Source organism: Rhinatrema bivittatum, chromosome 1, assembly GCF_901001135.1.
Source record: "Rhinatrema bivittatum chromosome 1, aRhiBiv1.1, whole genome shotgun sequence".
Lineage (NCBI taxonomy): Eukaryota > Metazoa > Chordata > Amphibia > Gymnophiona > Rhinatrematidae > Rhinatrema > Rhinatrema bivittatum.
In genome coordinates this window covers 660,763,517-660,788,023 of record NC_042615.1, presented here as the reverse complement: position 1 = coordinate 660,788,023, position 24,507 = coordinate 660,763,517, and the positions used below count along the sequence as shown (strand labels likewise).

The following is a 24,507-nucleotide window of genomic DNA, read 5'->3' as shown; positions in this document are numbered from 1 at the left end:
TCAATTACCTATGCAATGAAGAAGTGGTGTTACGTTACAGGTTCACCCGCCTGTGGATGCAGCATTAAGCTTCAGACAATGCAGCGCCTATTGTGGTACTCACTGCTGGAAGACATTTCTATGGTGAAAAGATCTCGCAGTACAGTAAGTGAACTCAAGCAAATGTGACAAAATGATCGGCTGTGATATACATAATGCACAAAACAAAACTAGCTACACTCTCAATTGTGACTTTTAAAGGAATATCATAAAGTGGAAAAATCAGCGACCCTTTGGGATCATCACAGGTAAGGCCCTAAGTCTTGAACCCTGTGAGCTAGGATAGGAAAGGCGGTGGAGGGAGGGAGGCTCGGTTTCTGATCAGCTCTGAGCTTGCTGGAATGGCCAGCCCCCTGCTGTTTATAATAGCAGGCCGAAGCAATTCTAAATGTGGCATTTTGGTTAAGAGACAGAGAGAGCAGGAGTGTTTTCCTTGACTTGTTCGCCTGCTTGGGTACTGGGTTACCCATACCCTAGTAGGAAGAGGAGCAGTGTTTGCCTGGGTGCTGGTTTTATTTTTGATTAAGATTTTTGGATGTTTTTGCTTTTATGGGTTTTCTCTTGTGGTACCCCCCTCCCCCCCCCCCCCCTTGCTGGAGGAATTAGATCAGGAGGTAGGGAAGATTCCAGAGATTTTTCTACCTTTGTGTGAAGATTTTTTCCTAAGGTCCCAGGAGGGAGTTTTTGGCCACCCTTCCTACCTGAAGAGGGAACATCTGTACAGAGATGCTGCACTCCCTGCTACTGGACTTTTACTACGAAAAATCCCAAAAACTGTGAGTAAGAACTAAATTTCTATTCTAAGGCCACCCAGCGGAGTCGTCACCCTGGGAGAGAGACACTCAGGGGAGACTGTGCGGAGAATGAAATTCTTTTTGCCAATCAGTATTTTCGGAAGGAGTTTTCCATTCCATCTAAGGACACCCTGCCCGTCTGGGAGCCTTGCCTGTCCAAGTCATAGAGGATGAGAGTTTCCCCGTCTAATACTGAGAGACACTTGTACAGATAGATCGAAGAACTGTAAATTAGACCCCTTTCAAGCCAAGAATTGATGTGAGCAGTGCCAATTTGCTGTTTAAGAACTCTGACAGTAAAGATTTAATTTTGGATACTCAATCTGAGCTTCCAGAGTCGTTTGTGGCACTCACATCTTTTGAAGTAAGTAGAGACCTTAACCCCCCCCCCTCCCCCCCAGGGCAGCAACCTGAGAGTCACCCTAGCCATCTTGGGCCCTGAAGGATTAGTCCTCCCAAGCATTGTAAAAAGAACCCTGCCCTGGGGCCCCTGGACTGGGTCGGCATGGAAGAAAGCTAAAGGATTGGCCCCAGGACCCTCAAGTGCCCCTGCCCTCCTGGCCCATAAACTGGAGAAGGGGTTGCACACAAAACAAAACTAGCCACACTCTCAGTTGTGTGATTTTAAAGGCACATCATAAAGTGAAAAAACTCTAAAGATACTTCATTCAGAGAAAGCCACATAAAGTATAATCATAGTCCTATTTTTCTTACACATGTGTTGAATAGAATTGTAAGTGAAAAAAAACCTTTTATATTTCTTTTAAATGTTAAACGAACTTGCCTTATGCAGGCTTCAAACAGTTCTCGACAAAGTCATGTTTCAAAAATATTGCTTCAGGAGCATCAATCCGATGTATTTCAACTGCCCAAAATCTCATCTTGGATAGCAGCCATTTTCAACCCATCCCTGGCCCAGGTTTCTGCATCCCGCAGAAAGCTTGGTGCATCCCAGAACAAAGTCTGGGAAGAAACCCATAGGGTGGGTGGGCCGCCGGGACCCTGAGGGTGTGTGCCCTGCTCTGGGCCCTGTCCCTTGCCACTCAGGCCTTCTCCTGTGCTCCTTTCTAATAGGGATGTCATCAGGCCTAGCTGCCCAGGGAGCAACCCTTCTAGTCCCCGTCCCCCCCCCCCCCCCCGGCAAGGCGAGGGAAACAACGTCCGCCAATGACCCAACCCCATCTGAGGTTCTTCCAGTAGGGGCTAGGTCCAGGCTACCATCACAGGCTGGTCAGAAGGAGCCAGCCATGCTGAGCATCTCTCCCTAACTTGTGGTTTGCTTTTTTTTTGGTATGCTGCTGCCCTGATTCTGTGAAGCCTAACACTTCCCCAGCTGCTGCACAGTTGGCTGAGGGCCATGGTGTCCTCCCTCTCCCGGTCTTCCCAGTTATTCACTTCCTTCAAGGAAAAAAATTGCCACGGGGTGCTCTTAACGGTGGAACTGCTCATTGTGGTCACAATGCCTACAGTGGCTCCTCTCAGCCGCCCTGCTCTACTCTCCTGAAAGTTCCTCCTTTCACCTCCCATTTTTTGTAACTTTATAGACTCCCAGCAAACAGGCCCAACTCTAGAGCCTTTAAGGGAGGAAGTGAGGAGAAGGAAGAGAGAAAGATAGAGAGAGAGAGGAAGAGAGACCTCAAAGCCCTAAGGCTTGAATAAAAATTTGGAATTAATGTGGGGACAGATTGTTACATTACTGCTGCACTTATCCCGATGCCACCAGCACCTGGGCCTTCCCTTGTGTGGCAGAACACCGCTGGAACCACCTTCTCCAGCCCTTTGCGTAGGTGTGCATGTGCCCGACGGCTCAATGGTTGAAGGGCCCGTGGTGGGAAAAGGCCGCAGCGCCCATGAATGACATCATCAACTTCAACCCTGTAAAAGAGCCTCTCAGTCATCTCTCCCTTGCCTCAGCATGGGTCTCCTGCATCTTGTGTGTAGAGTATGGGTGGCTGCTTCCTGTATTCCTGGTTCCTGTTCTTCCTCGCCTCTCTTACATCTGTGTTGCTGCTCCTACTGTCTCCTGACTATTTGGGTGAGTAGCTGGGCCACCGCTGCAGGAACCTGTACTACTACTGAGCATCGTCTATACTGGCCCTGTGATATTAAAAATTTGCAGGACTACCACATCCTCTTGCAATGCACAAGATCAGTATAGAGGAAGTGCTAGCACCATGAATTTTGAATACCATAGGGATGGCTCAGAGGATGAGTAGCAGAATGGGGTCCCTCTTTTGCCCCCAGATTGCTAGTCTTTCTTCGGCCGCCGGTAGGATGGGGTTTACCAGTGGCCTCCTGGGCCTCTCTTTTTTTCTATTTTTGGTGGCCAATGGGATGGGATATTAAGGACTTTAAACTTCAAGCCACAGCTCTGATGGGGGAACTGTTTAGAGAGGATAGCCTATTGGTATTATTAAGAGATCCTATCTGCAAGGATTATACACTAGTAGAGATTTATTATTAAAGAATCAGCAGAAAAGTAATGAAGACAGATTGACCTGTGTACTGAAATTTTCTGACAGAGCTGATTTGGTTTGAAGAATAATAAAGAAACATTGGTCAATTTTATCATTATACTTGGTGTTCAATGATCTTCCATGTATTGCTTATTCGAAGGCTAGAAATTTTAAAGACAGGGTTGTCCATTCAACATTGCCTAACATCTCTCCAGAAGAAGTTGCTGAAGCAAGAAGAGGATAGCATCAATGTGGCAGTTGCTCCTTTTGTTCTCAAGCCATACAAGGAACAAAAAGGTGATATCCTGTTTGACAACAAAATATTGTTTTGCATTAGTTAACTGATTGTACATCAGGATAAATTATAAGAATGGTGAAGACATTTTTAACAGACCACCACAGTTCTTTAATTAAACAGCATGAAGAGGCACTAATGGTTAAAGATTATTTACAGAAATGGCATTGAACAAGTCCAACAACGTTGGCTAGGTTGGGGACTCTGTGACCATGTTGAATTACAAGGAACAACAGTGGATTTACAATTTAAATACAGTGGAGCCAAAGGGCATGAATTTAGAAATTGATTGGAATTATTTGATATGAGCTGGATAAAGCAGTTGTTGTTTTTTATTGGTTTTGACTTATTGAGAATTTCAGCAACCCAGTAGTGAATGGTGGAATAAGTGTTTTAACTTTGATTGTCTGCCATAAAAGTATAGTGCAACCATAGGATGAAGGGAGTGTATACCAACATTTAATTTTGATTGGCTGCGCAGAATGGATTGTTTAACCATTGGATGAAAAGGATATTTAGTAGTGTTTTTAAACCGACAAATTTCTGTTATAGAATAATTGGGACAAAACGCTGGCACATCAGTAAGCATCCCTGAAGCAAATAAGGAAACACGGTACCATGTCAGTGAAAAACTTGGTGATGGAAAGTAATTGATGTATGCATGAAACGATATTTCAAACATTTTTTCAAAGGAAGTTAAAGAAGTGTAAAATAGAAGGGACTATGATTTTAATGAGCAGTGGACTATTTGAGATTTTGAATAGTCCCAATATATGCTTGTCTCGCTAAAAAATATACAGCTTCAATTGTGTTGCTGGTGTTGGTTTTACTTGACATTTTGGTGGAAAGAGTAGGGGTGAAAATGTGTTTATATGTAAAGGATACAAGAATTGGGAAAAAAAAAGGCAACTCATAACGACTTGGGACTACAGTTACACAGCAGAAGCTATGGCTACAGAGACTGCATGGTGTCATGGAAAGACTACAGACTGACAATAAAGTACAAAGTAGGCTCAGTCTTAGTGCAAATAAAGAATGCTGTTAAGGAAAACTGGGATTGCTTTGCATCTCTTGCACGCATCCTAGGGACAATGTTCAAAACTGCATGGACAAGGTGAAAAGTCAGAAGGTAACTTCCCCCCCCCCCCCCCCCCCCCCCCCCAGATTTTGCACCCGTTCACAAAGGGAAAGCACGAGTGCACTTTTGTTTTGAAAAACTGCTCAGGGAAGAAGTACGCACAGAGGCCTGCACCTGCGTTTTCCTGCGGATACATTGTTGCTTTCCCCAGCAACACCTCCCCAGAAATGTCAGTAAAAGTAGGCTCTTTCACCCGGGCAAATGGCTTTTGGAACGTGTCCTCCTGATTGTTAACAGCTACATTAAAAAAATTGCTCAGTGTGAACATTCGAAGAGTGAGACCAGTGATAATAGGGTAAATGCTCTCAAAGTGTTAAACTTAGTTGCAAAATACAGTGATGTAACTCAGTCTAAAATAGGCAGTCTGCCTAAGAATGCCAAGTCCACTCAACCTTCTGTTCAAAATGAACTGCTGCATTATTATGAGTAGAGAGCTGCTAGAGTCCATTTTTCAAGAAGTTAACCATACTGGGCCCTTCACTTGAACTGCCGAAGCAACAAAGTAAGCGGGAATAGATTTTGGTTGTCCATTAGTATCACAAAGGCAACCTTTATGAAAGGTTATGCGGGTGCAAGGTATCCGCAGACTTTAACCCTATCAGGACTTTTCAGTTTGGAGAAGAGACGGCTGAGGGGTAGATGTGAATCGGGTATTTACTCTTTCGGATAGTAGAAAGACTAGGGGGCACTCCATGAAGTTAGCATGGGGCACATTTAAAACTAATCGGAGAAAGTTATTTTTTACTCAAAGCACAATTAAACTCTGGAATTTGTTGCCAGAGGATGTGGTTAGTGCAGTTAGTATAGCTGTGTTTAAAAAAGGATTGGATAAGTTCTTGGAGGAGAAGTCCATTACCTGCTATTAAGTTCACTTAGAGAATAGCCACTGCCATTAGCAATGGTAACATGGAATAGACTTAGTTTTTCAGTACTTGCCAGGTTCTTATGTCCTGGATTGGCCACTGTTGGAAACAGGATGCTGGGCTTGATGGACCCTTGGTCTGACCCAGTATGGCATTTTCTTATGTTCTTTCTTATGTTCTTACCCTCCCGCCAGTGTTAGGCACTGAGTTGTGTGAATGGATGGGGAGTGGGGGGTGCCTGCATCATTGTGCCTGGCCAGCAACCACGAGCGGAAGAAATATTGTGTAATGCCAAGATGTCGGCAACATCCTGTGTGCGTCCGCATATCATTTGCATGGTGCCGGTGTAGCAGAGGAGATGTGGTGTTACCTGAGGCCTGCAGCAGCCATTTCTGGCACATAGTGCCCGCCCTCCACCAGCAGCCATTGCTAATTGCATGGAGAAGAAGGAGGTGATGGCCGTTGTGGCAAGCGAGTGGTGGAACAGGTAGTACAGGTGAGGGGAGAGGGACAATCCATGTTTTTCTTGCGGAGTCAAATGCCAATTCTTGGTCTTATTTACCAACCTCATTGCTTTCAGTTGAAAAACGTGAGAAGATGTGGTGGGGCTAAATCTAGAAAACATATGCTATGAGGTGCTAAAACATGCAATACCGTACAAAGGAAAAAGTTGTTAGAATGCTAAAGAGGCAAGACAATAGTCGTCTGCTGATATCAGGTCAAGTAGAGCAGTCCTTTGCTAAGACCATTCCTTTACTCTCTTTTGAAAGACAGGAATGTGAGTTTAATGCTGGTGAAAGTGTAGCCCTTGTCCTGCTGGCTAATGGGGCTCACAGGGGGGCCGATGCAATAAATTTGCGTAGAAAGCGGGTGCTGAACAGTCAGCAGCACCCGCCTTCTTCACACGCCCCAGGCACCCCAAGGGGGGCGCCATGCAATATTTAAATTAGGGGGTCGCGATAGTAAGGAGGCGCTAGGGCACCCCTAGCGCCTCCTTGCTAACGTGAACCCAATTAGCGTCAGCGGTCCGCCAGTTAGGAAAACCGATGCCGAGTTTATCGGCATCGGTTTTCCTAAACACAGCACAGCCACACAGCCAGGGGGTTCAGGAAATAGACGCTTGTCATTCGAGCGTGCGTTTCCTGCACCCGACTGCCAGTGTTTTGGTTTTTTTTTTCCCTATTCTTTAACTTTATTTAAGTTTGGTTTTCCTCCTACTTAGTATCGCAAAGATATTAAGTAGGAGGCAGTACAGAAAAGCAGTTTTTTCTGCTTTTCTGAACTGGTTTAAGGAGCACTCAGAAATTAACGCCTGCTCTAAGCAGGCATTAATTGCTGAGCGTTAAATGTCCTAGACACACATTTGTTTTTTTACATCTGGAGTGTATATTAATAGCCTCAATCACATGCATTTGCATGTGATTAACACTATTAGACTCACTCCATGTCAGAAGCGCATTGAATAGGCACTTATCCCCTTATTGCATTAGGGGATTCATTAGCGCCTATTTAACCCACCTCTGACTGCCGCTTATACGGTGCAGGGACTAGTGCTGGGGCTACATTCTCACCAATGCCCCTGGGTTCTGTTCCCTACAGGGTGGGAGGGGGAAGGTAAAGAACCTATATAATCTATACATAACCATCTCTATAACATAACATATGGTCTTTCAAGGCCCTAGGCTTCCTGGGGAGGTGTTCTGCTTCTTATAGTATAAAACAACCAAACTGCAGTCAACTGTTGTTCAAAAAAATAAATCCTTTTACTGAATACTTTATTGCAGATGAAAAAATCATAAATGATGATGCATTGTTGAACAGTCCAGTCCAGCACAGAAGTTCCAGGAGAAACATCACACATAGAGCCACTGATAAATCTGCACTCTCTGGTAGAAGGAACTCGTTACAAGGGATCCTCCCTGGCATGTCCCCAACAGCACCTGTAAACTGGATGCAGACTCCTTTCTAGTAGGAAACTGGTGAGCCCTCATGATACACTTCAGAAAGCACTGAAAAGTCTCACTCAGAGAGTATGGGACTAACTCTTCTCTTCTTTGAGATCTCTTTTCTGGTTCTGTGGAATACCTCAGCAGTTCACTCTTCGGCCCCAAGGCAAATCTTCCTGGTCCTAAGGGCCTGAGAACCCCACCAACCACCTTTTCAGGGCAGGAAACAGGAAGAAAATAACTGAAAAGAAAAAAAAAAAAGAGAGAGAACCCAGAGCCAGAAAGCCCATGAGTTTTGCTGAACCCTGTTTCAGAAAGACACCTCTCATTGGGAAGCGTCAGACATACTACACTCCTTCGTCCTGTAGAGACCCCTGGTTTCCACTAGGTGGCTCTAGATCCCTGCCCTTGGGTTAGTCGGCTTTAGAAGGACAAACCATTCCCAAAAGCACCTCTCCTAGAGGGTGGCTGAGGTAGTTAGTTCCCAGTCCAGAAGAGGGCGTGGGGGGGGGGGGGGGGGGGGGGTACTAGGAAAGTGTGGTCATTTTGGTTTTGATTTTGGAGAGTGAGGAGCTGTTTTGAGACAGACCTACTGGGCTGACTTGGTTTGGGGGAAATAGAATCCTTTCAGAGCATCTCTGGCCTGTCAGAATCTGCCTCCCAGGAAGAAAGAAGACTATTGATAGTAGTTTGTTGTGATTTTTTTTTTTTTTTTTTTTATGGTGAGCACCTAGTCTGTCCTGGAGGAAGGACATTCCCAGATTTGGAGGGCCAAAGGCAAGATCCATGGAATATCTGCACCTTGAGTATTGTGTACAGTTCTGGTTGCCCCATCTCTTCTATATCTTTTTAGAGATGAGACAACCAGAACTGCACACAATACTCAAGGTGCAGACACACCATGGATCAATACAGAGACATTATGATAGCCTCTATTTTATTTTCCATTCCTTCTTTAATAATACTTAACTTTCTCTTTCCTTTTTGGACTGCCACTGTGAAATGGGCCAAAGATTTCAAAGTATTGTCCAGAATGATTCCAAGATCTTTTTCCTGGTTGGTGATGTCTACTATGGAACCCTGCATTGTGTACCTCTAGCTTGGATTATTCTTCCCTACATACATCACTTTGCACATATCCACATTAAATTTAATCTGCCATTTAAATGCCCAATCCCCTAGTCTCACAAGATCATCTTGCAATTCCTTACAATAAGCTTGTGGACTTGGGGAAACCACTACTTATGTTAGCAAATTGGGATCTAGTTACTGTTTGGGATCTTGCCAGATACTTGGGACCTGGATTGGCCACTGTTGGAGACAGGATACTGGGCTTGATGGACCCTTGGTCTGACCCAGTATGGCAATTCTGACAACTTTAAACAATATTTTGTCATTTGCAAATCTGATCACCTCATTCATCACACATTTTTCCACATCATTTATAAATATATTAAAAAAAATGCCATTCCCAGTACAGATCTTTGGGACACCACTATTTACCTTTCTCCACTGCCAGAAATGAGCATTCAGCCCTACTCTGTCTCCTATCCTTTAGCCAGTTCCCAATCCACAGTAGGACATTGTCTTCTATCTCATAACTTTTAAATTTCCTGCTGAGTCTCTCATGAAGGATCAGTTTTTGAAAAAACTACTCAGTGGCACAGATAATGCTTATCTTTAGGTGAATTTTCAGCAGAACCTAGCCAGCCTTGATTTTGCCTACAAATCCCTAAATCTAGCCATATAAAATTTGGCCAGTTAAATTTAGGCCTGCTATTTATTCAATTGTAGTTATCTTCTTAAACGTAGTCAGTCTGTGGTGAATGCCAGGGCTAACCAGCTAAGTCGTTAACACACTCTGACAATATTTCCAGCACTGCCCATTTTTTACCCAGATAAATGCATTCACCGTACTCTTTAGCTGATTAGAATAGGCCGTTTTTATCTATTGAGGTTTAACCAGCTAACACCTAAAGATAGCTGGTTAAAACTTTTGAAAAGCAATCCTATAGTATATATTACAGCAGATAAGGACCAATTGGCCCATCCAGTGAGGGCTAGGAATTGGGGGGTGGAGCACTGCCCATTTGTCAAGCACGAGGGGGCATCATCAGGAGGACTGCTTTTACCTCTGGGTTTAAGTACACAAGGCTCTGCCCCGATTACTCTTATTGGCCAATGCCCCAAATCCAGGCTCATCTCTTGGTGCCCCCTCCACTTCCCTATCCCCATCCCCATCCCTGCCTCTTAGTGGCAGAACCGGCATAGCACTCCCTCCTTCAGCAATAGCAGTGACTCCTGCTTTGTATCTGCGGCGATCTTTACGGTGGGGCAAGCTGCAGCTGCTGAGGAATGCTTCGGAAAAAAATGCTGTGCGCTAAGTGGTTTGAGTACTGGCGCACGGAAGCTCAGTTATTGAAGGAATTATGAGGGATCTTGTGAAGATTAAAGACTGAAGAAATGCACGGCCATACTGAGTACTGATGAAACTCGGATGAGTGAGATTTTGGGCAATAACTGATGGACATGAACAGAGATTGGTAATACCATAGTGACATCGGGATTAGAAGTATTCCATCCTAGAAGGTGATATTGGGTGATAAATTGTGCCCTGAGGAAGCCTCTGGCGAAACAAGGAACCTTGCAGGGAGTCATGAGGAGAGCTATAGGGATTCATATGAAGGGAAGATATGGCGAAATTAATGGAGAAAGGGAACACCTATGAGGAATAGTTATTACTGTGTTAAGGGTGTTTTATTGAGGGGTGGGATGTAGGGGCACGTGTGAATGGGGGATGAATGTATGTGGGAATATGGTAGAGGATGTTGTTTTAGTGTAAGGGTTCTAGCATGTCCAATTGGAAAAAATAACACAGTTCTGATATGTATGTACTAAATTAAGATTACTATAAATAATGCTGTAATATGTTGAATAAAAAAGTGTATAGAAGTAAAAAAGTGTAAGGAAGGTATGTACCCAAGTGATCATATTGATAATTATAGTGTATGACCTACTTAAATAATACGCAAACATAAGGTTATAAGTGTTTATGACCCCTATAGAAATGTGGAGATTATTGTGAATAGGGGATTAATATTTCTCTCTTCTATGTGGACCATAAAAGGTCCCGCTTAGTATTCCCATTTCTCCCTTCACACATTCAATTTCTTCAATCTCTGCCCAGCACAGTATCTCCTCTGCCCTACCCTGTTCCCCCCCACCCACAGCGCCTAGTTTCCCCCCCTCCCTCTCTCTCCCTCCCCCCCAGCATCCTCTTCTCTCGCCCTTTCCAGACCAGCAGATCCCCATCTTGTTCTCGTTTCTCTTCCCTGCAGGCTGATCCTTCACCTAACACCACAAACAGAAGCCTCCTTCTTCCTGCACAATGTTCCCAAGTCTCTTGCATGCAGTCTTTGTAAGCAAAACATGCTCCCTAGAGCTGGTGCCCTGTTTGGCTGCACCAAAAGTCAACCCTGCCTGAATTTCAGGCAGTAGAGTACAGCCCTTCACTTCCTGTTTCCTGTTCCAGCCCCTCCTCTCCCAGGCAGCATGGATTGATAATCTGAATACGTTTTTAGCCTACTTACATTTTAGTGTTAGCCCTTCATGTTATTTCAATAATATTCTTATGTTGTTATTTACCATGTATTATATTCATTATAATGTTGGACTAATATTGATTTTAAATATTATTTTATATGTGGATGATTGTTTTGGTTTATGACTAGATTTGACTGGTTTTTAAATGACAGTGTTTTATTTATGTATTTTATTGTAAACCATATTGATTTTTCTTAGAAAATCAGTATAACAAATAATGAAATTAAATTAAAGGAACAGGAGCAGGCAGAGCACAATGCAAAGCAAAGAAGAGCCCTCTGCTCCCTAATACAGCCCCTCCTCTTCTCTGCTCGTTTCCCCCATCCCTCCTGTCTGCAGGGAACAGGAACCTGGGGGGTGGGGGAGGGGAAGGAAGAAATGAAGCTGGAGGGTATTGTAGCTCAAAGAATTCAATTTTTGTCTGCATATATCTATTTTTAATTTGTGATCCCTTATTCTGTATTTGGGAGGGTCTGTGGTCTGTATGAGCGACCAAGGGGAAGAATTCTGCCACCATATAGGTTCTATGTAGGGGTCTGAAGCAGTCCAGCTCGTTATGGTAGGATGTGTACTGTTATTTTAAGGCCAGATGAAATTTCAATACAGGGTTTCTTGCTGTTTGAGATTTGGGAGTTCATGCTATTTTGGTATGGCAGGTTTGTTATATAAATTGAGTGAATTTTGCAGTGTTTCATGTTACTTCACAAAGTACCTGGTAATGGAGAGACTTTGTATCCCTATTACTGAAGAGACAATATAATCTGAATTATTTTCCCAGGATGAATAGTAAGGGGAAACATTTTAGTTTAGCCAAGCCAGCCATTCCAGAGATTACTTTCAACTAATGTAGTATGAATTTCTTTTAACTGATAAATTTAGAGAGATTTTTTTTTTCTTGCAATCTATGTTCAAAAATCACAGATGTCACATTCATCAAAAACTGTGAAATGATTTCTGAAACATATTTATCCCTGAAAACCTTACTTGCATTAACCGCAGCGTTTGCACAAGATGTCTCTTCAAGCAGCCATCATATAGGGTCATTTTTCAAACCATGTTAGGGTGCTATCACGGGCATTAGGGCCCTAACGCCCACAATAACGCCATAACACTTGTGTTATTTTTCGCATCGCGAGATGCGTATGCAAATTTAAAAAATCTAGTCAAAGGGGAGGAGTTTGGGCAGGGTTTATAAAAATGAGGGGTGTTTAACGTTGCATGTGATAGTATAACACACTTTATCACATGTTTTAACGCTGGAAATAACTACATCTTTTTTCCTGGCGTTAAGCTATGCGATATGCCCAAAATGGGATTTGTGATAAATATTACAAATTCCATTTTGGGCAGAAGAGGGAAAAGTGGAGAGGAGTTGAGTGGAGAAAGGGAGAGAGCCTCTGGGGTGGCACACACATTAGTCATCTATTTATATCACTATAGGAGGGTCAACTAGTAACTCGAGGTGAGGTTTTGGTGGTGGTCTAGGGATTGGAGGCCAGTTTTACATGCACAGTCAGATGTACGAACAGCACAGTATACATCAGTGAACATTTGATGTGATTTGGCATGAGGAAAGGTACACAAAAATGAGATTTCTACAATGTACCCTCACCCTAGCTTGAGGCACTCTCTACCTAGGTGCTACCAAGCTAGTGCAACACCCCAATAAAGGCCTTCCTTTCGCCTATATAAGGTTTCTTCAGGAGGAAATGTAATATCAAATGGTCTCTCTACCTGGGTGCTATCAAGCTAGGGCAAGAGTACATTGTAAAAATCTCATCTTTGTGAACCTTTCCTCATTCCAAATCACATCAAATGTTCACTGATGTGTACTGTACTGTTTGTATCTCTGACTGTGCATGTAAAACTGGCCCCCAAACCCTAGACCACCACCAAAACCTCACCTCCGGTTACTAGTTGACCCTCCTACAGTGGTATAAACAGTTGACTAATTAGAGAGCCTTATAAAGAGTCTCTTTCTCTCTCTGTGAAATTTATAGCAAAATGATAAATCTAGGCCTTAGACACTTTTGTGTTGTTATAAACACCTAATGATCAATATTATTTCTAAGGGCAATAATATCGGACTTTTGGTACTCACTGTTCAATGACTTTACAATAATCCTACCTTTTTGTGTCTTTTAATAGAATTCCAGAAAATTGAGTGGTGAGAAGCCCCTGAAGCAGTCATAGGAAACATGATATCATGTTGGGCAGCAGGCAACGATATATCTAAGAAGTGATTTCTTTTCATTATTTAATATGCATATATTTAAAAATGATTTTAAGAAAAATATTTACAAGATGATTATGTATTTTGACCATATTACACATGACGCAGTTTGAGGTACAATTCTGACATATCAGGCAGCTGCTTGGGTGTTATGATGGTCCTAATTATTTAGATGTGATGCCTCTTAATAGGTTTGGTGAGAGCATAAAAAAGAAAAAAAAAATATATAGCAGATGTTTTTGATGACCTAATATTGGTACATCTGATTTTCGTGAACTATTTTGTGGCAATGTTGTGCTGCAACCATGTCTTGCAGACACAAAACTTTTTTCAATCATTACTGGCAAAAATCTCCCAGTATCCCATAATACAGTATATCAAACCAACGTACTTGCTCATGAAAAGTAAACACCATCCATGAACGTTATAACATTCTAACAAAGGTCTTCTTTTTGCCTATATAAGGCTTCTTCAGGAGGAAATATAATATCAAATGGTGACTTATGGCATTTATGCTGAAGAATCTCATACCCATTTGTGCTGTTGTAATGTCCACTGTGCCAAAGATAGCTAATATCGGCTCATTCATATGCTGAAATGAAACAAGACCATTATAAACCTTTAAAATTAGAAATTTCTAAAAATTTTTCTAAAAAAAAACAAAACTGATGACTCCACAATTCTTCCTGAGCTTGGCAACGGGCTATCTTCTTTTGATAATGATTCAAGCCAAAGGAAGCCTTAATAGTAAAATGTACCAATCTAACATTGGGTTCACTTCCCAGTGTTGCAACAATCCTCCCATGAATAACCATAAACTTAAAATACTCCAAAATAAACCTCGCCCCTCCTACTGGGACAGCAACCAATGAATTCTGAGCAAAATATTTTTAAAAGTTAGTAGAAAAAAAAGCAAAAAGCAAAATCTTTTTCTCTGATAACTGCATGGACTATAAAAAAGCTTCCCACTCAATGGTTTGGTTAAGACCATGCAGATGAACCATATTCCTTAAAAAAAAAAAAAAGAAAAACTGCTCACGTTTCTGTAAATAAAGAAATACATTGCCTCCACATTTCAATAAAACCTGTTGAATGACAAAAAAAAAAAATAAAATCATAATTGTTCTAAATAATGCTGTTGCTCCAGCCAATGAATAACTAGAGGCGCTCCCATCTTACTTGTTCAAATACAATTCTTGTGTTGGAATATGAGATTTAATAGGACATTTTGTGTGGCCAACATATATTTTATGGCAAGGACAAATGATGGCATATACTCCTTGTACTGTTTCACAATCAAACTGGCCTCGAAGAAAATACTGTAATATAAAATTTGGGTTTTTAAATACGTGCATTTGCAAGCAAGTTGCATACACTATACATCTCCAGCATTGATAATGACTTCTCATAGAAGGATCCTGAGCTATAGATACATTATTCGAGGAAAACATCAGCTGTGGTTCAAGCAAATACTGTCTTCCCTTTAAATATTTCATGGACAGTAAATATATTCCAGCGTGACTTCATGAATTTTTGGCATAAAAGTTAATACACATATCATCCGATCAAGAGAATTTCAGTTTTGATATTAAATAAAAGGTCTCTATTAGCAAAGAAGACTCATTTGTAGGCATGTTTAATAACTTTACATGGATAACCTCTCTGGGCAAATGGTTCACTCATCTGGCTAGCTTGAAATTTAAACTCCAAATTGGTACAAAATTGGCAAAGATGCAAAAATTGGTATATAGGGATGTTCTCTCATAGTGGCAATGGTGACTAGAATAGTGTAGATGAGTTTTCCTGGCTGTAGGCTTGTGATGAATGGTGGTTAGCAACTTGCCATTTCCTTTTTATATCAAAATGTCAAAAAAAGAAATCTTTTCCATGCGCCTTTGAATGGAAAACTGTAAATTACTGTCTTTAGAATTGAGCCATGTGGCAAACCTTTGAAGCAGTCAAACCTTTAAAGCATTCAAAAAAGCAAACAGAATGTTGGGAATTATTAGGAAGGGAATGGTGAATAAAAAACAGAAAATGTCATAATGCCTCTGTATCGCTCCATGGTGAGACCCCACCTTGAATACTGTGTACAATTCTGGTTGCCGCATCTCAAAAAAGATATAATTGCGATGGAGAAGGTACAGAGTAGGGCGACCAAACTGATAAGGGGAATGGAACAGCTCCCCTAAGAGGAAAGACTAAAGAGGTTAGGACTTTTCAGCTTGGAGAAGAGATGGCTGAGGGGGGATATGATAGAGGTGTTTAAAATCAGGAGAGGTCTAGAACGGGTAGATGTGAATCGGTTATTTAGTCTTTCAGATAACAGAAAGACTAGGGGGCACTCCATGAAGTTAGCATATGGCACATTTAAAACTAAATCGGAGAAAGTTCTTCTTTACTCAATGCACAATTAAACTCTGGAATTTGTTGCCAGAGGATGTGGTTAGTGCAGTTAGTATAGCTGCCTTTAAAAAAGGATTGGATAAGTTCTTGGAGGAGAAGTCCATTTCCTGCTATTGATTAAGCTGACTTAGAAAATAGCCACTGCTATTACTAGCATTGGTAACATGAAATAGACTTAGTTTTTGGGTACTTGCCAGGTTCTTATGGCCTGGATTGGCTACTGTTGGAAACAGGATGCTGGGCTTGATGGACCCTTGGTGTGACCTAGTATGGCATGTTCTTAAAGATTCTGTCCAAATTAAAAATATATCATCAATGAACCATATCCAGATTTTAATATGGGACCAATAACTGGACTTGTATATATGTTGCTCCTTGAATGCTGAAACATACAAGCATGCCACAGAGGGGCCATCATAGCTTCCATAGCAGTTCCTTTAAATTTGTTAGTAGAATGACCAGCTATCTGTGCTAAATCACAAATGAACGGTTAATGCTTCACTGAAAGAGTTGTAGATGTTAATCTTAAGTGCTGATTCGTGATGAACATTCATGTAGACAGCGGTTATGTCAGCGATTATAAGAACCCACAAAGGTTCACAAATAGTCAAAGATTGTAACAGGTGAATAAAGTTCATCGAACCTCTTATATAAAAGATGAACATGACAGAACTAAAGGCTGTCAAAATGTGTCCATGTACTTCGAGAGAGGTTCTAACAAAGACCCAGATCCCAGGATTCCCCAGCAGATTAGAAGGGATTTATGGATCTTTGGGACCCAATATAATATTGGAGTGCTAAGATGTTATTAAAAAAAGATAAATAAATAAAAAATCATATTCTCCAAGTGTTATGGTCCTTTCAGATAAACCTTAATCCAATAACCTTTTGATCCTCTTGTAGTTGAGGATTGATTGGTTGTTGTTGTTGCACTGGTAGTGGACCCTTGGCCTGAGGTGGGGTTAACGCTACCCATTAGGCAAGCCCCACGGGACCCTACTGTCGGAAGGTGGAGCAGACTAGGAGATGGAGGCCGACTGGAGCTTCACCAATACCAGCTCACGTTCCCCGCAGGTTGAGCCCTTGTGTGCTGGGGCCGGCTGGTCTTAAGCGAGCTTCTGTGAGTCGACTACCAGTGGGTGTTGTAGCGGGTAGCCATGGACCAGTGAAGTATCGGAGGGACCGAGGCAGGTCCGGATGAGGCAGGGCTCCAAAGACCCCGGCGCCAAGGAGGGCCAGACACAAGAGTAGGTGACACCCAGACAGCAGAAAGCCAGAGCCTGAGAGGGCCAAGTCCATAGAGATACCAAAGGCTTAGTCGAGAACAGGCTGGAGTCGAGGCAGGCGGCAGAGCTAGTCAAGGTGCAGTGGATCGAGAGTCAAGGACGGGAATCAGTCCAAGCGTGGTCCAAGTGTAGCAGGAGTCAAAGCCAGAAGTCAATCTGAGCAAGGCTAGGAAGGAACCAGGAATGGAATCAGTAACTAGGATGAGCAACAAGCACACGACAAGCATGGAGATCTGTTGCCAAGACAAGGAATGAGAGGTGGGCCCTGCCTTAAATAGCAGGACCCGATGATGTCATCATCCGGGGCCACAGGTAGGATTCCCACCGCAGCTCCTTTAAAAGAGGAAGAGACACACGCCTAGGAGGAAGCTGGCTGCTGGATGGCGGCGTCTATCCACGACACACGCGGGGAGACACTCCAGGAACTGGAGGAGTCCATGGAAGAACAAGGAGAGCCAGAGGAGCCCGTAGAGGGGCAGCCGGTGGCAGCAGGGGTGCGGGAGCGCAAGCAGCTAGCCACCACCGCCATGGAGGATGGGCCGGGTCTGGGAGGTGAGTAGGCTCGGTTGCGGGCCTGCCGCGATGGGGACACGCAACAGTTGTCCAGGTAGGGTGGGCAGTTTGTTTGTTGGGGTTTTTTTTTGTTTTTTTTTTTTTGAGTATATTAAGCTTCTGGTATTCCATGAGAGGAAGGAGCCTGCTGCTAGACTGGTACATTTTACTATTAAAACTTCCTTTGGTTGAGTCTTGTTTCACAGTGGCGTTCTAAGAGGGGCATTTTTGGCTGCCTCGAAATTCTGCCACCTGAAGCAGCTGCCTCATTATAGAACTGCCCCTGTCACTGCACATTGCATTTCAGAAAAAGGACTTTCATCCTTGCAGGTGTTCAGCTGTCTGGAAAGTACAGCAAGTCAACATTAGGTGAAAACAGAAAAACAAAACTAAAAAAATAGGGATCCAGAAGTAGCAAACTCACAGGCCAAAGGAGGAGGAAGACATTTGATTAGATGAGTAGAAACATTGCTTCTGAAAAGTACACCAGATTTTAAGGGGGTGAGAGAAGAAACACAGTCCATGAAAGATAGCGTCATAAAATAAGCTTTTTGAGAACTTATAAAATATAGTTTCTGGAAATAGATACAACAGCCGCCAGAAAGTAAGTGGTGCAATAGGGTTGTGTCGCCAACTCCATCCATTCCTTTGCTTTCTGCTCTTCCTCGCCATCTCTTTTATTTTTCTTACAATGGCAGCTCCCTCGCAATTTCCTCCTCTTTCCTGGGTCTCCTCTCATCTGGGAAAGGGCACTGGGCAGTGGCGTCCTTGGATGTCCTGCTCCTCTAACTGGTGTCTCTCCCTCACGCGCTGCATGTTAGTTCCACTTTCACAATAAATGAGCAGAGCAAACTGACTTAGATCCAAGTGTCTGGTAACAGCTAAGCTAATAGACAAAGGGACCGTTACCTTCCAGAGGACCTTCTGCTCCCTCTCCCCACCAGTTATATACAGCGCAATCCAGGGAACACTCATCAGTATCTCTACAAAATGGGAACGAGAAACTCGGGAGACTTCAGGCAGCACTGCACAGAACTAGTCCTTCTATGAAGAAGTATTCTGGTGGAGCCATCATCACCCTGTCGCAGCTTAACGCCAGCTGCCACTGTAACAGTGTGTGCTTTAGGCGGTCATTTCATGAAACCCCTTATTAATCTGTTGACTTAGTAAATGACATGGCAGAGGAGGGTAACAAGGAATGGGACCTATTTTTACAGCACCGTGCGGGTGGAAAAGGAAAAAACAAACAAGGAGGGCAGGTGTGTCAAAGGCATCCCCAATAATGGCCAATGCAGGATCTTGACAGGGACAGAGAGATAATTCTGGAGTTCCATCGGGTATATGTGTGTGTTAAAAAAAAAAAAAAATCAAAGAAATATAATATTCCCAAATTCCATCAAACTTGCCTATCGCCCACTAACTGCATCCAAGCAGACTGCATGCTAGAAGAGGCATTTCGTGACTCAGAACCTGATTAAAGCAGGTCTTCAGGGACAGGCTTTTGCCTGACAGGGTGGTTGAATTGATCTTTACAATTGTAGGAGCTCCTCGGAGTTTGATTTTGCATCTGCACTACAGCACTGAAGAATGAAAGAAGAAAAAAAAAAAGGACAGAAGAATCTTCACCTCAGATCATTAGCGCTGCTCATTTCCGCAGTGGTATGGGGATTTTATAAGTGAAATAAAGAACTGGATATTGTCATTTCTCAAGCTTTGTAGGCCCTGCTAAAATTTTCTTCACAGCCACTGTCTCTCGGTTGGGTAACGAGATAAGGTAAGCCATTACTCAAGACCTTTCTGATTATGACCCAACATTCTTGGTTTTAGATTTTTTTTTTGGTTTTTTTTTAAACATGATTTGACGAGGTTTTCAAAAATTAATCTGAGGCTCTATAACAAACATTTGCTCCTTTTCTAAGCAATCTATGGCAAAAGCAATCATTAGTGATAGGATCCTGTAAATAATTCATCATTTGAAGTTAATCAGCACCTCTCTCTCCATCAAGTGAAAAAAAAACAAAAAAAAGCCCAAAACATGAATTGTTTATGGATGTCCTTCATTTACCATGCATTTACCTCACACAAACAAGCCCTCCAGAAATAGCTCTCACCCAAGCTAAATCTAAAGCGGAAGAACTAGCAATATTTTTCAACAACAAAATCAGCAAACTTCTAACCCAGCTTCCCTCTAACACCGTTTATACATCAACCTCACCTCAGACCGCCGTCAACAACACCCGCTTAGCTGAACTGGAACTCACTTCCTCCATCGAGATCCAAGATATTCTACGGAAAATGAAACCTTCCTCTCACCCATCGGATCACATCCCCTCGAAATTGCTTCTATCAATTCCTGACGCCATCTCCAAATCCCTGTCAGACATCATAAACTGCTCAATACAACAAGGATCTTACCCAGATGACCTCAAAATGGCCTCGCTCAAACCACTACTCAAGAAACCAAACCTAGATCCTAATGACCCAAACAACTACCGACCGATCGCCAACCTCCCCTTCATAGCCAAGATCATGGAGAAATTGGTGAATACCCGTCTCTCAAATTACATTGAAGAAAACAACCTCCTATTCCCATCACAATACGGATTCCGCAAAACACTTAGCATGGAGTCACTCCTCATCTCCTTAACAGATCACCTCATCTTGGGCCTTGATAAAGGTCAATCATTCTTACTGATCCTACTGGACCTCTCGTCAGCCTTTGACACCGTTAACCATTCCCTACTCATTAACCAGCTAGCCTCCTTAGGTATATCAGGCACAGCACTCTCCTGGTTCATATCATTTCTCAGCAATAGAGGATACAAGGTCAAGCTACAGAACAAAGAATCCTCACAACACCCTTCATCAGTAGGAGTCCCACAGGGCTCTTCCCTGTCTCCTACTTTATTTAACATTTACCTCACACCGTTATGCCAACTTCTCACCGACCTCAACCTCAAACATTTCCTGTACGCTGATGATATACAGGCCCTGATCCCCATTAAGGATTCCCTCGCAAAAACGCTGTCTTACTGGAACACATGCCTTCAAAAAATTCAACTCCTCCTCACCAGCCTGAACCTGGTACTAAATTCAGGCAAAACAGAACTCCTACTCATCACCTCTGAGAACAGCACCATCATCCCAACACAGCAAGACACACCAACAATTACACAAGTGAGAGACCTAGGAGTCCTAATTGACAATCGTCTGAATTTCAAAGCTACTATCAACAAAACAACCAAAGACTGTTTCTACCAACTACAGGTGCTGAAAAGAATTAGACCTCTTTTCCATGCCCAAGATTTCAGAACCATACTGCAAGCAATCATTTTTTCAAAACTGGACTATTGTAACAGCATCCTACTTGGTCTTCCCGCCTCTTACACCAAACCGCTGCAGATGGTACAAAATGCAGCTGCACGAATACTGACAAACTCCAGGAGAAGGGATCACATAACCCCCATCTTAAAGAACCTCCATTGGTTACCCATACACTTTAGAATAATATACAAGGCCATTCTTACCACATACAAAAATATCCATCTACTGGCTCCCATTGACCTACAGATCCCTCTCCAACTACATAACTCGTCAAGACCGACAAGAGATGCATACAAAGGATCACTACAGGTACCACCGCCCAAATCCACCAGACACATCACGCTAAGAGATCGGGCATTCTCTACAGCCATTCCACCGTTATGGAACTCTATCCCCTCTAACATCAGACTGGAAACATGCATCTCAACCAAAAAAAGACTAAAGACATGGATATTCATACAAGCATTCCCGGACTCAAACTGATATATCTCATCCTCGCCAATCCTTATCTCCAACTACACCATGATTAACCATCTCCATTATTGTTTACATGTTTGAATTAATAACCTGTCCTTTCTCTTCTTTCTCTGCCAAGTTCCAATCTCCCTGTTATATGTAACTGCATTTTCCGCACCACTGTTTTTAGTTTATGTTTATGATGCACCCCTGTTCTATGTGAACCAGCATGATGGGACTGCGTTCTCGAATGCCGGTATATAAAAACCCAAAATAAATAAATAAAATAAATGTTCTTTATGCAGAACAGCATTACCCTGGGCAGACTACACCACAGTGATGGAAATGGTTTCAGAAACCAAGCCATTGGGTCTTGGAGTTCCACAATCTTGCTGATCAATTAAAACACAGGAATTTTGGGCAAAGCAAATGCATTGGCGAGAGTAGGGACCCTATCTTCCACCCATTACACAATATGGACACATACAATTACAGATAAGAACATAAGATTTACCTTACACATGGTCCAGCAAGCACAGTATCCTATTTCCAACAGTGGCCAATCCAGGTTATAAGAAGCTGGCAGGATTCCAAGGATAGACAGATTCCATGCTTATTATCCGAGGGATAAGCATTTGGATTTATGCAGCTTCACTTTAATAATGGTTTATGAACTTTTCCAAACCTTTTTTAAATGCAGCTACACTAATAGCTTTCACCACATCCTCTGACAATGAATTTCAGAGCTTAATTATTCATTGATTAAAAAAAATATATATATCTTCTTAGTTTTAAATATACAATTTAATAACATCATTGTATGTTCTCTAGTCTTTATACTTTTTGAAAGACTAAACAACCAATTCACATTTACTAATTCCACTCCACTCCTTATTTTATAGAACTCTTTCATATCTCCCCTCAGCCATCTCTTCTCCAGGCTGAAGGCTCCTAACCTCTTTAGCCTTTTCTAATACCGGAATTGTTCCATCCCCTTTATCAGTTTGGTCACCCTTCTCTGTACCTTTTCTAATGCTGCTATATCTTTTTTGGGATGTGGTGATCACAACTGCACACAAGACGAAGTCACACCATTGAGCAATACAGAGGCATTGTGATATTGTGTTTTATTCTCAATTCCTTTCCTAATAATCCCTAGCATTCTATTTGCTTTCTTGGCTGCTGCTGCAAACTGAGCAGCAGATTTCAATGTATTTTCAACAATGATACCTAGATCCTTTTCCTGATAGGTGACTCCTAATATGGAACCTTGCATTATGTACCTATAATTTGGGTTAATCTTCCCTGAGTGCATCACGTTGCACTTGGCAAGTTAAATTTAATATGGACATTTGCATGCCCAGTCTCCCAGTTTTGCAAGGGCCTCTTGCAATTTGTCACAAACTTCTTGTGATTTAACAACTTTTAAATAATTTTGTGTCATTGGCAAATCTGATCATCCCCATTTCCAGGTCATTTATAAAAATATATTAAAAAGCAGTTGTCCTAGAACAGATCCCTAGGGCATTCCATTATTCACCTTTCTCCACAGAGAAAATTTACCATTTAGCCCTACTGTTTTCTATACTTTAACCAATTCTCAGTCCACAAATCGGACACTGCCTGTATCCCACGGCTTAATTTCCTAAGAAGTCGCTCATGCAGGACTTCATTAAATGCTTTCTGGAAACTGCGATATAATATAAATCAACATGTTTTATTTACGCCCTCAAAAAAATGTAGCAGACTGGTGAGGCAGGACTTTCCTTGGCTAAATCCACGTTGGCTTTGTCTCATTAAACTATGCCAAACAGGAGACTGTTTTTGCAGAGATCACAGGTTGTAGTGCTGGGGTCTCCTGTTTGTTAGTGTCCCTGTAAATGTCATATAGGATAAATATAGTTGGTACTTTGATTATGAACCCTCACAGCTTGAATTATTTTTGAGGCCCAGAGAGTGGTGTCCGGTTGCTCTCCTTCCAGCCTGTTAGAAATCTCTTAAGTCTGTTGGCTACCTAGAACTGCATAGTTTTATAGTCTAGAAATACTGCCTTCTTTTATTTTTTTTAATGGTGTTTCCTGCTAAATGTTTTACTTGAATCTCTCTCTCTCTTTATTGGAGAGTAATTTTGAATTCTAAAAAGTAAATTCTATATTAAGTTGATTTAATTCTTATAAATATTTTGCTGAACTCAATTTTTCTGAACAAACTTACTACTTAGTATACTGATTTCAATAAATATAAAATATAAAATACCAGACACACTTGGAACATCACTCATACTTTTTCATACTTCACCCCTTGTTTTTAGCAGTGGGATATTTCCCCAACTAAAAGCTTTTCTAAAATAAACCTCAAGCCTACTGTACAAGACTTATTTCTGCTTTTCCTCCAACTATCTGCATGCTGAGTAGACAACTTTATCTAAGGTTTCTACTACTGAAAAAGAAAAAAAGAAGTCCCAGAACTTTTTTTTTTATAAAAAAAAAAAAAAGTTTAATTTTTCATAAGGAAGAACAATAGGAAAAATGAACACATTTTCCATCATTTGTTTCTTTAAAACAGAACCTATAATAACATGTTGAGCACCGAACAAACAAAAAATAATGAATGACAAAAAATGTACAAACAGCCTCAGAATATAAATCAGGAAAAACAAAAAACACATATCATATTGCACTTTGTCTGTCTAATAATTTTGTATCTTATTCATCAATTTCCCCCAATCTGGAACTGGGGAACTCTCTTCAATACTGGATTACATTTAATAACCTAGTATTTTATGTAAGAGACTGACCAATCATTGTAGAAAAAAAAAGACAAAACAAACAAAACAAAAAAAAAGTTAAAAAATAATGCCTCTAAGGAACAGAGTAAAGAAATACGTTCATAAACTTTGTGTGATAAAGTTTATAGCATTGCTAATGCCTGACCACGCACATCACATACTTCACGTGGCACAGTGCCAAACAGGTCGCATTATTGGTCAACCTTACGTTCTGTATAATCTTTTAATCATACTGTACAAACATGCACACTAGTTTCCTAGTCTTTTAAAACAAGGGGGAGGGAGAAAAAAAGAAACAAAAAACAAAACAAAACCCAAAAGGTTATGT

General features: G+C 41.8%; 1 long non-coding RNA gene across 2 annotated transcripts; it reads left to right on the top strand.

The window, feature by feature from the left end:
- The first annotated feature begins 451 nt into the window (after positions 1 to 451).
- On the top strand, positions 452 to 15,439 carry LOC115074134. Of its 2 annotated transcripts, none has more exons than XR_003852190.1 (3): positions 452 to 815; positions 7,370 to 7,564; positions 13,283 to 15,439. It is a non-coding gene; the product is annotated as an uncharacterized LOC115074134 (long non-coding RNA). The 2 variants fall into 2 exon arrangements; XR_003852188.1 differs by lacking the exon at positions 452 to 815 and adding an exon at positions 1,094 to 1,197.
- Positions 15,440 to 24,507: the final 9,068 nt, after the last annotated feature.